Source organism: Aquarana catesbeiana, linkage group LG01 (genome assembly GCF_042186555.1).
Source record: "Aquarana catesbeiana isolate 2022-GZ linkage group LG01, ASM4218655v1, whole genome shotgun sequence".
NCBI classification, from domain to species: Eukaryota; Metazoa; Chordata; class Amphibia; order Anura; family Ranidae; genus Aquarana; species Aquarana catesbeiana.
In genome coordinates, this window is record NC_133324.1 from 340,187,022 (window position 1) to 340,196,867 (window position 9,846).

Genomic DNA, 9,846 nt, shown 5'->3' on the forward strand with positions numbered 1-9,846 from the left:
AGAACCCTTTGTTTGGTCCGCACCAGAATTGGATCGCATGAGTGTTCACACATATCCGATTTGATCCATGTCCAAATTGTCAGTTCGCACTGCGATATGCAAACCGATCTGGGGGTGTCATTAACTTTGTATTGACACTCCCAGTGGTTCGCATAACACAGTGTGAACTGCCTGCGAGTCCTATGCGATGCGGGAACTCGTGCTTCATTCGCACGGGTTCTCGCATCGCATATATGTGAACCGAGCCTTAAAGTCTGAGATGGCTTTTCTGTTATATCATCATTTGAAGGATTAAACAGACAACATGCACCTTGAAATACAGGGTTGCAGTCATATGATCTGGTGACAATGTAGGTCAGATAACACCATCCTGTATCCTGTGGTGAATGACTAGCTACATTCTCATCTTGTACAGAACACATCACATTCATTTCTTGAAGATCTTACATGCAGAAGAGACACAACAATGTACCCTCTATGGAGTCTGGTTTTACTGGAAATTTTCTGGATTTCCTGTAAGTTTACCTTTCTCAGGACCAATCACATCTCTGCAGAATCATGTCACTTACCCCATGATTTTATATGTATTAATAACATAGCCAAGTTTCATTTTTGAGGACAGGTTAAGATAATATTCCTTTAATATATTGTTTTTTTTAGTGTAAGCCAGATATGTGCTTTACTACTATTTTAGTTATGCTTTATAATGTATTCCATCTGTCCTAACATTTTATTTTCTCAATTTATATATCACTTGACATATTACAAAGCACTTTACAGGGAAAAGAGATTTATTCACATCAGTTATCATCCCCAACAGGGCCTACATACAGATAAACTAATATTTATAATAACAGCATTTAAAATCACAAAAAGATTTTAAAAAAAGCAGTTCAGTATCCAGTGATTATGCGATGTATTGAAAAACCAAGGTTGGCTAAGCAACGCTGAGCTTGGTACATTTTTATAAATTATTGTGTTATGCCGACTATTGTAAGTAAGTCATGCACACTGACAGTAAATATGAAGTATTATTTCCCAGTTTATGAAGTCTTCATTTCTTGTTTTTCAGCTGTACATTGCCAAAATTCTGTAGATTACCAGAACAGCACCATCACCATCACAGAAGGAGAAAATGTGACTCTATATTGTGGATATAAAACACCTGGTTTTTCTGGGTTAAGCTGGTACAGGCTGAACCCTGGAGGTGGTCCAGATCTCATCATAAAAGTTGCTTCAGAACAGAGCAAACCAGAAGGAAGATTCACCGTTTTATTCCCAAACAAGGGCAGCTGTTTACTGCAAATCCAGCACTCCATTGTATCTGACTCTGCATTGTATCTCTGCTCGGTGGAGGCACAGTGTATGAACCGACAGGAAGACCTGTGCAAGAACTTCATCTACATGCAATAACCTCCTGAACAATGACTGTACAGTAAAAGGGCTCACCTTCATGGACCACTTCCAATAACATCATCTAAATATTATAATAAGAAATGAATGTTCAGTACATATATGTATATTAAGAAAGCCTTAAAGTAGATCTATACTCGATCAGTAAAATCTCATATACTGTAAGCTTTAACTTGTAACATCAAAAGTAAATATGCAGCTTTTATTAAAATAATATCTGGTACTTCTGCTATGGAATCCCTTCTTCAGGCACTTCCTATTATAGGGAGACAACTGTCTCTGAATTGTGCTCCCACTTTGCCACATATGGAGATTAGAGATGAGTTTTTAATTTGGGTTGATGTAGAGTTCAACCTGAAGTTTACATGCTCACAGTTCACCGGACAGGCAAAATAATGACCATAATTAGCCAGTGCACCTTACTGCAAAACTTCTGGTTGATGTAGTTAGAAATCATTCATTCAGTGGCAGTATCACTACCACCACTAAATGACAACTGGTGTCTGCCTGCGTCCTAGCAACCAGGAACACTGTGAGGGCCAGCTGTGTGCACCCTAGCAACCAATTACATCACAGGTCACAGGCAGATGCACAGTGTCATTGGTTGTTATTGCATATCATAACAACCAATGATGCCACGTGGCTATATGCATCCTAGCTGGCAATGATTCAGTGAAAAAAAATCAGTAGGGCCCAAACCATATCATATATAATCTTAGATAGACGTCTGCAATAGATTTTAAGCGGGGGCCTCGATACAAAAAAAAACCACAAAACAAAGTGTGGGGACCCCCTAAAAAATCCGTACCATACCCTAATCCTGGATGAGGGTCTGGTATAGTTTTTAAGGGAGACCCCATGTAAAAAAGAAAGCACACAAGGGTCCCCCCTAAAAAGCTATACCAAACCCTTATTTGAAAATGCACACTGGCTGGCCGGGAAAGGAAGGAGACAGCAAGCATATGCACCCTTCTCTTCTGAACCATACCAGGTCACTGGAGCCTCACTGCAAGGAAAGATTTCATTCTTCCCTAAAGTTCAACTTTAACCGCTTGCCGACCAGCGCACGCCAATGTACATCGGCAGAATGGCGCTGGTAGGCAAAAGGTGGTACAAGTACATCCCCTTTAAGAAGCAGTGTCGCGGGCGCGCGCCCGCTGTGATCTTCGTGACCACGGTTGCCGTGGACTCGATGTCCGCCGGGTGCCCGCGATCGTGTCACGGAGAGGAAGAACAGGGAGATGCTTTTGTAATCAAAGCATTTCCCCGTTCTGCCTAGTGACAGGACAGTGATCACAGCTCTCTCTAATCGAGAGCTGTGATCATTGTCCTGTGTGTTGAAGTCCAGCCCCCTAACAGTTAGAATCACTCCCTAGGACACACTTAACCCCTTCACTGCCCCCTAGTGGTTAACCCCTTCACTGCCAGTGTCATTTACACAGTAATCAATGCATTTTTATAGCTGTATTTGATCGCTGTATAAATGACAATGGTCCCAAAATAGTGTCAAAAATGTCCGATGTGTCCGCCATAATGTCGCAGTCCTGATAAAAATCGCAGATAGCCACCATTACTAATAAAAAAATTAAAAATAAAAATGCCATAAAACTATCCCCATTTTGTAGACGCTATAAATTTTGCGCAAACCAATCAATATACGCTTATTGCGGGGTTTTTTTTACCAAAAATATGTAGAAGAATACGATCGGCCTAAACTGAGGAAAGAAAATGTTTTTTTATATATTTTTGGGGGATATTTATTATAGCAAAAAGTAAAAAATAATGCGTTTTTTTCAAAATAGTCGCTCTTTTTTTGTTTATAGCGCAAAAAATAAAAACCGCAGAGGCGATCAAATACCACCAAAAGAAAGCTCTGTTCGTGGGAAAAAAAAGGACATCAATTTTGTTTGGGTACAACGCCGCACAACCGCGCAATTGTCAGTTAAAGTGACGCAGTGCCGAATCACAAAAAGTGAAGGGGGTAAAATCCTCCGGGGCTGAAGTGGTTAACCACTTCAATACTGGAAACTTTCATTCCCTTCCTGCCCAAACCAATTTTCAGCTTTCAGCGCTGTCACACGTTGAATGACAATTACTCAGTCATGCAACACTACCCAAATTCAATTTTTATAATTTTTTAGCCAGATAAATTTCTTTGGTGGTATTTAAAGCGGAGTTTCACCCTGAAAATACAAACACTGTAGCTGCTGACTTTTATTAAGGACACTTACCTGTCCAGGGAGCCCACGATGTTTTGCCCCCCGAGGCCGATCCATCTATCGGATCGGGTGCAGGCGCCGCCATAGTAGCTAAGGGAAACCGGCAGTGGAGCCTTCAGGCTTCACAGCCGGTCTCCTACTGTGCATACGTGAGTCGCGCGGCGCTTTCTGAATAGCCCCGCTGTGGCGAGGCTGGGACGGAAGTTCGCCGTTAAACTAATAAGCTAAGAAAAAACAAAAAAAAAAAATATTTGTGGCCCGTAGACAGATTCCCCTTAAGTAGACCTCTCCTCACCCTCCTACCTTATCTGACTTTTTATTTTGAAAAACATACACATTTCTTAAGGAACTCCATGAGGAAATTTGAGTTTATCTGGTCACAATGGCTTGAGGCTATGTCTTCGGTAGTGGTATAGATCAATCTGCACAATAAGCATTGCTCTATATGTATATGGATATACCTGACTGTGTTTGCATATACATATATGTATATGTATAGGGCAGGGCACGTGCTGTGCACGCAGGGCATGTGCTGTGATCACCATAGTCAATGAGACTCGGGTGATCACGGATCAGAGTAAGGGGTCGATCCCGACCCCTTACCACGTCATCAGCTATCAGCCAATGACAGCTGATCATGTGATGTAAACAGAGGTTCGGTAATCTTTTTTTTTTTTTTCTTCTCATGCTGACAGCGTAAGAAGAAAAAAAGCCGCTCACTGGCTCCTGTTGAAGGGACATTGGTCCCGAGCAGGGAGAGGCGAAGCGGGCTCATATGTGCCCACAGTGCCCACCAATCAGTGCAAACAGTGCCCACCAATCAGTGCCCACCAGTACACCATTGCCACCTATCAATGCCCACGATTGCCACCTATCAATGCCCACCAGTGGTGCCTCATCAGTGCCACCTAGCAGTGCTGCCTATCAGTGTCACCTACCAGTGCTGATCAGTGCCCATCACTGCCACCCATCAGTGCCCATCACTGCCCCATCAGTGCCCATCAGTGCCAGCTATCAGTGCAACCTATTAGTGCCCTTCAGTGCCACCTATCAATGCCCTTCAGTGCCGCCCATCAATGCCACCCATCAGTGCCACCCATCAGTGCCCACCAGTGCCACCTCATCACTGCCCACCAGTGCCGCCTATTAGTACCCATCAGTGCTGCCTTATCAGTGCCCATCAGTGTCACCTTATCAGTGCCCATCAATGCAGCCCATCGGTGCCCATCAGTTCAGCCTATCAGTGCCCATCAGCGTACATCAATGAAGGAGAAAAATTACCTGTTTGCAAAATTTATTAACAAAATATAAAACAGATTTGTTTTGTTTTTTAATTCTGTCTTTTTTAATTTTTTTAACAAAAAATAAAAAAACTGAGAGGTGATCAAATGCCACCAAAAGAAAGCTCTATTTGTGGGAAAAAAATGATACAAATTTCATTTGGGTACAGTGTTGCATGACCAATTGTATGAAGCAATTGTCATTCAAAGAGTGACAGCACTAAAAGCTGAAAATTGGTCTGGGCAGGAGGGGGGTTTAGGAGCCCAGTAAGCAAGTGGTTAAGAGGAATATTCTACGGCCATGTTTAGTCCACCCTAATTACTAAGCATTCATTTTTCTTCGTTAAATTATTTTTTAAATATGTTTTATGCTCCAAAAGGTGTTGTGTGTGTGTGTGTGTGTGTGTGTGTGTGGGGGGGGGGGGGGGCTTTGGGGTTCTTTTCTTTTGTTTTTTACTTTTTTTTTTTTTCTTTCTTGTAGTTTTTGTGATGTTTTATGGGATGTATTTTGTACAATGTGTCTGTACTGTTGTAAATGGCAAAAGAAAATAAAGAAGAATCTAATTAAAAAAATAAATGAAATGATGATATAATGATTGGCAATTGTGTAGGAGGTATGTGTTTTGTTTTTTTGTTTTTTTTAACATTACTGAGCTAAAAAGTCTGACACTTTCCTTTATGTGAAATATTGCATTCTCTCTCCACAGAGTTGTATTCCATGTGGTGTGTTTTCAGGGCACTGTATTTTGATTGAAACCTATTCTTAAGAGACACTATATAACCACTAGATGGCAGCACAGCCCATTTAATATAAATTATATTGGTTTTAAAGACATTTTTATTTGCCTGTTTGCGGCACATAATGTAAGGTTTCAGAAGCTCCTGCTTGCCTGACTGATGTAACAAATAATTATAACGATCATTTCTTGTAATGAGCATTTGACCCCGGTACTTGAGGTCCGACATTCAGGTGCGGGTGGAATATACAGGCGCACCATTCAGCCCCACTGCTGGCAGCCCGTAAAACTCTATATGAGGGGCTGACAGCTGCTGCAGCTGGATAGTATACCAAGCGGTACTTATGTTTAGTTTAGCACAATTTTTGTAATATTACCTCTGTTGTGATTGAAAATAACTTTGACATGCCTTGAAACAAAAACAAGTATATAAAATTAAATTAGCACCCCCTTCAGTTGTCATTGCTTTCTGTGACCCCTATTTACCCTCTCTATAAATGTCATTTTGATCTGAAAGTGAGGAAAATTTTGGTGTGTTGGATCTATAGACTATACAAGGCTTTGCACTCATTCATTTTTATGACATACCCCATCTGCCATTTTGTGTAAATACATTTTGCTATGCTACTCAAAATGTTAACATTATTATTTCCTTCAATTTTTTTTGATATTCCAATTTTTTAATACATTTGTGACTACCTATATCTGCTGGACTTTATTTGGACACTAGCAATAGGAAAATGGGTGTTAACGTACACTAATATTTCCAGAATTGAGAATAAGACCCCTTTCACACCGAGCCGCCTATAGCGTCGGCGGTAAAACGCCGCTATTTTTATTGCCGTTTTACCGTCGGATTTGCGGCGCATTTCGGCCGCTAGCGGGGCACTTTTACCCCCTGCTAGCGGCCGAGAAAGGGTTAAAACTGCCCGCAATGCGCTGCAATAGCGGCGTTTTGCCGGCGGTATCCCAGCACTGCCCCATTGATTTCAATGGGGAGCAGCGGTGGAGGAGCGGTAAACACACTGCTCCTTCACCGCTCCACAGAAGCTGCTGACTAGCTTTCACACTGGAGATAATGCTGCAGCTGTTGGAGGGCGGATTGCAGGCGCTATTTTTAACGCCATAGCGCCTGCAAAACGCCCTCGGTGTGAAAGGGGTCTAACAGTTACCTTTCTGAATGTAACATGTTCCTATTATTGGTTAAACTATTCTTTGGAGTCCACATTGCCATTTTTTTGGCACCGATGTATTTATTTTGCAGTACAAATTGCAAACTTATTAAAGTGTTATTAAATACCATGCGAAAACACAGTGTAGTGCTAAGAACCATCAAAAATACAACATACTATACAGTGCATTAAAGATGGGTAAACATGAAATACTAATGTATACAGGAAAAATAATAATGTATACAAGAAATTAATAATGAAGTCCAGTGACTGAGCCAGTGAAAACGTGAAATCACCACTATAGTGAGCTCATTTAAGCAAATGTCCACAAATGTGAAGGACTTAGGATCCACTGTTGAGATGACACTTTGAATAGTGGAATAGAGTATGACTGGTGATTGAGATGCCAGAAATAGTATATCTTCCACCAAGAAAGTATAGATGTATACTCTTACCAGATGGAGTGGACATGCCAGCGGCAGTGGGTCAATCGAGCTTGTATCGGCCATAATAGTTATCTAGCTTCCTTCTATTTAAAATGTTAACTCTGTTCAGTTTTGGGTGGCATAGATGTTCCATGACAATAATGGCGGGAAAATTTTAAATATTCTGATTAGACATTTTGTTTGCTTATTTTCACATTTTGAAAAATAAGGCAAAGTGAAAAGGCTTTATAAATAAGAGTGACATTTTTTTTCTTACAAATAAAGCTGCAAAATATTAATTCTGAATGTCATTTTATATAGGTCAGAAAGTTTAAATAGCAGTGGCATTTTTTGGTAACATTTAGAAATAAAATACTGCAAAGAAAAGAAAAATAATCTAGTGTTATCACTTATTGGGGTTTACTAAAGAAGCAAAAAGTTTACTATGTTTTCTTCAGTCGTCCTATCATGTGCAAGACAAATTCCTTTTCTTTTTTTTAGGTTCTCCTGTGAACAAAGCTACAATGGACTAATGCTAGCCATATTCTAGTACAATCATATTCGCACGCACATTCATATGACAATTCTCGTGAGTACAAGTGATGACATGAGGCATATACAGTAGTTTGAAAGTACTTTAAAAAAAGTTTGCTTTTAGCAATCGATTTTGGATTGAATGGACTTTCTTGAACAAAAACCACATTCATAGTTAGAAATTCTGCTCCTTCAATTTTCTTGTCACTGTGGTCAAAAATGAATAGCGATTTGACCCCACGAACAAACATAAAATTAAACAAATGTTTTTAAGACATCATTTTTCAAATGAAACTCTACTAGTATATGGCCAGCTATATATGAGTCTGAGTATGAGAATATATATGAATATGAGATCAAAGACAAGCTCCAAATTGATATAGCAGGATGGTTATGTGATGTGGTGAGGTCAGGTGACATTCTGTATCTGGTGGGTATAACAAGCACACATCTCACACATTCATCGAATGAGGAGCTTACATTTAGTGAAGACACAACAATGCATTTACTATGGAGTTTCCTGTTATTGGGGACTTTCTGGACCTCCTGTAAGTTTATAAGTGTTATTTTTTTAAAACAACACAGACTGTATATTTCAGAGATTTCATATGCAAACAGTTCTTCTTTGCGTTTGAAATATGTATCCTTGGAAGAGTTCCTATTTTCTATATTGCATGTATGAATTTAGATATACATTTACAGTGTTCTTTTATTATAGATGTAAATAGTATGTTCTTGTTTTGTAGTGGTGAATTGCCAGATTTCTGTAAGCCAGAATGACACCATCACCATCACAGAAGGAGAAAATGTGACTTTATATTGCTCCTTTAAAGTGAGTGGTTTTCAAGGGCTAAGATGGTACAAGTTGAATAGAGGATCCAGTCCAGTTCATATCATCAATACCCCAAGCAGAAAAAGAGAAACAGAAGGAAAGCTCACACTTGAGTTTCATGGTGACAGCTGTTTTCTGCACATCCCACACCCCGGTGTATCTGACTCTGCACTGTATCTCTGTGGTGTGCATGATGCACAGTGTGACACAATGATAGGAAGACCTGTGCAAGAACTTCACCTGATTTCCTTCTACAAATTTTTTCATCACAATTAGAATTTAGAGGGGGGAGTTTAAAAACACAAAATCAATAAACAAAGAACTGTGTCTACATTCTGTTACTGGATATACTGTTGGGCAAAAAGCAGTGGTGGCTGGTGCTCCAAATTTTTTTTGGGGGGGCGCAAACAAACTGAAAAATACCGAACCCCCCCATCAATTGCAGCCTCACTGTGCCCATCAAATGCAGCCATTGTGCCCATCAAATGCAGCCATTGTGCCCATCATATGCAGCCACTGTGCCCATCACATGTAGCCACTGTGCCCCATCATATGCAGCCACTGTGCCCCATCATATGCAGCCAATTGTGCCCATCATATGCAGCCACTTGTGCCCATCATATGAAGCCACATGTGCGAGTCGAACATGAGTTTGACTCGAACATCGACTGTTCGTTCGACGAAGATTGAACATTATGGGGCATTCATGCCAAATTCGAGCGGCGTGTCACGCCCCATAATGCCCTGCTGATGATTGGCCAAGCATGCACTATGACCTGCATGCTTTGGCCAATCACAGCGCCGTCAGCAAAGAGAGCCGTAATTGGCCAAAGGCAGCGTGCCTTTGGCCAATTATGGCTCAGGGGGTTAAGTCCACACCCCACACTATATAAGGTCGCCTGCACGTCGGCCCTGTGTAGTGTGTTGCTGGCGTTAGATTGAGCAGGCAGTCCTTTCCTGGTGTACTGTTTCTAATCTACTTCAGGCAGGCAGGTGATTTAGTTAGCTGCAGTGTATTTAGTCTATATATATATATATATATATATACATACATCCTGGCTTTGTGTATATATATATATATATATATATATATATATATATATATATATATACTCTGTATTCTGTGTAGCTAGATCTGACTGTCTGACTGCAGGCCATTCCTGATGTACCTATTCAAATACACTTTAAGACAGGCAGGCCAGGCAGGTTATTCAGTGATCTGCTGTGCATAAAA

At 40.5% G+C, this 9,846-nt stretch overlaps 1 long non-coding RNA gene across 1 annotated transcript; it reads left to right on the forward strand.

The window, feature by feature from the left end:
* Window positions 1-397: 397 nt before the first annotated feature.
* LOC141136486 (uncharacterized) lies at window positions 398-1,636 on the forward strand. Its single transcript, XR_012243678.1, has 2 exons — window positions 398-515; window positions 1,073-1,636. It is a non-coding gene; the product is annotated as an uncharacterized lncRNA (long non-coding RNA).
* The last annotated feature ends 8,210 nt before the right edge of the window (window positions 1,637-9,846 follow it).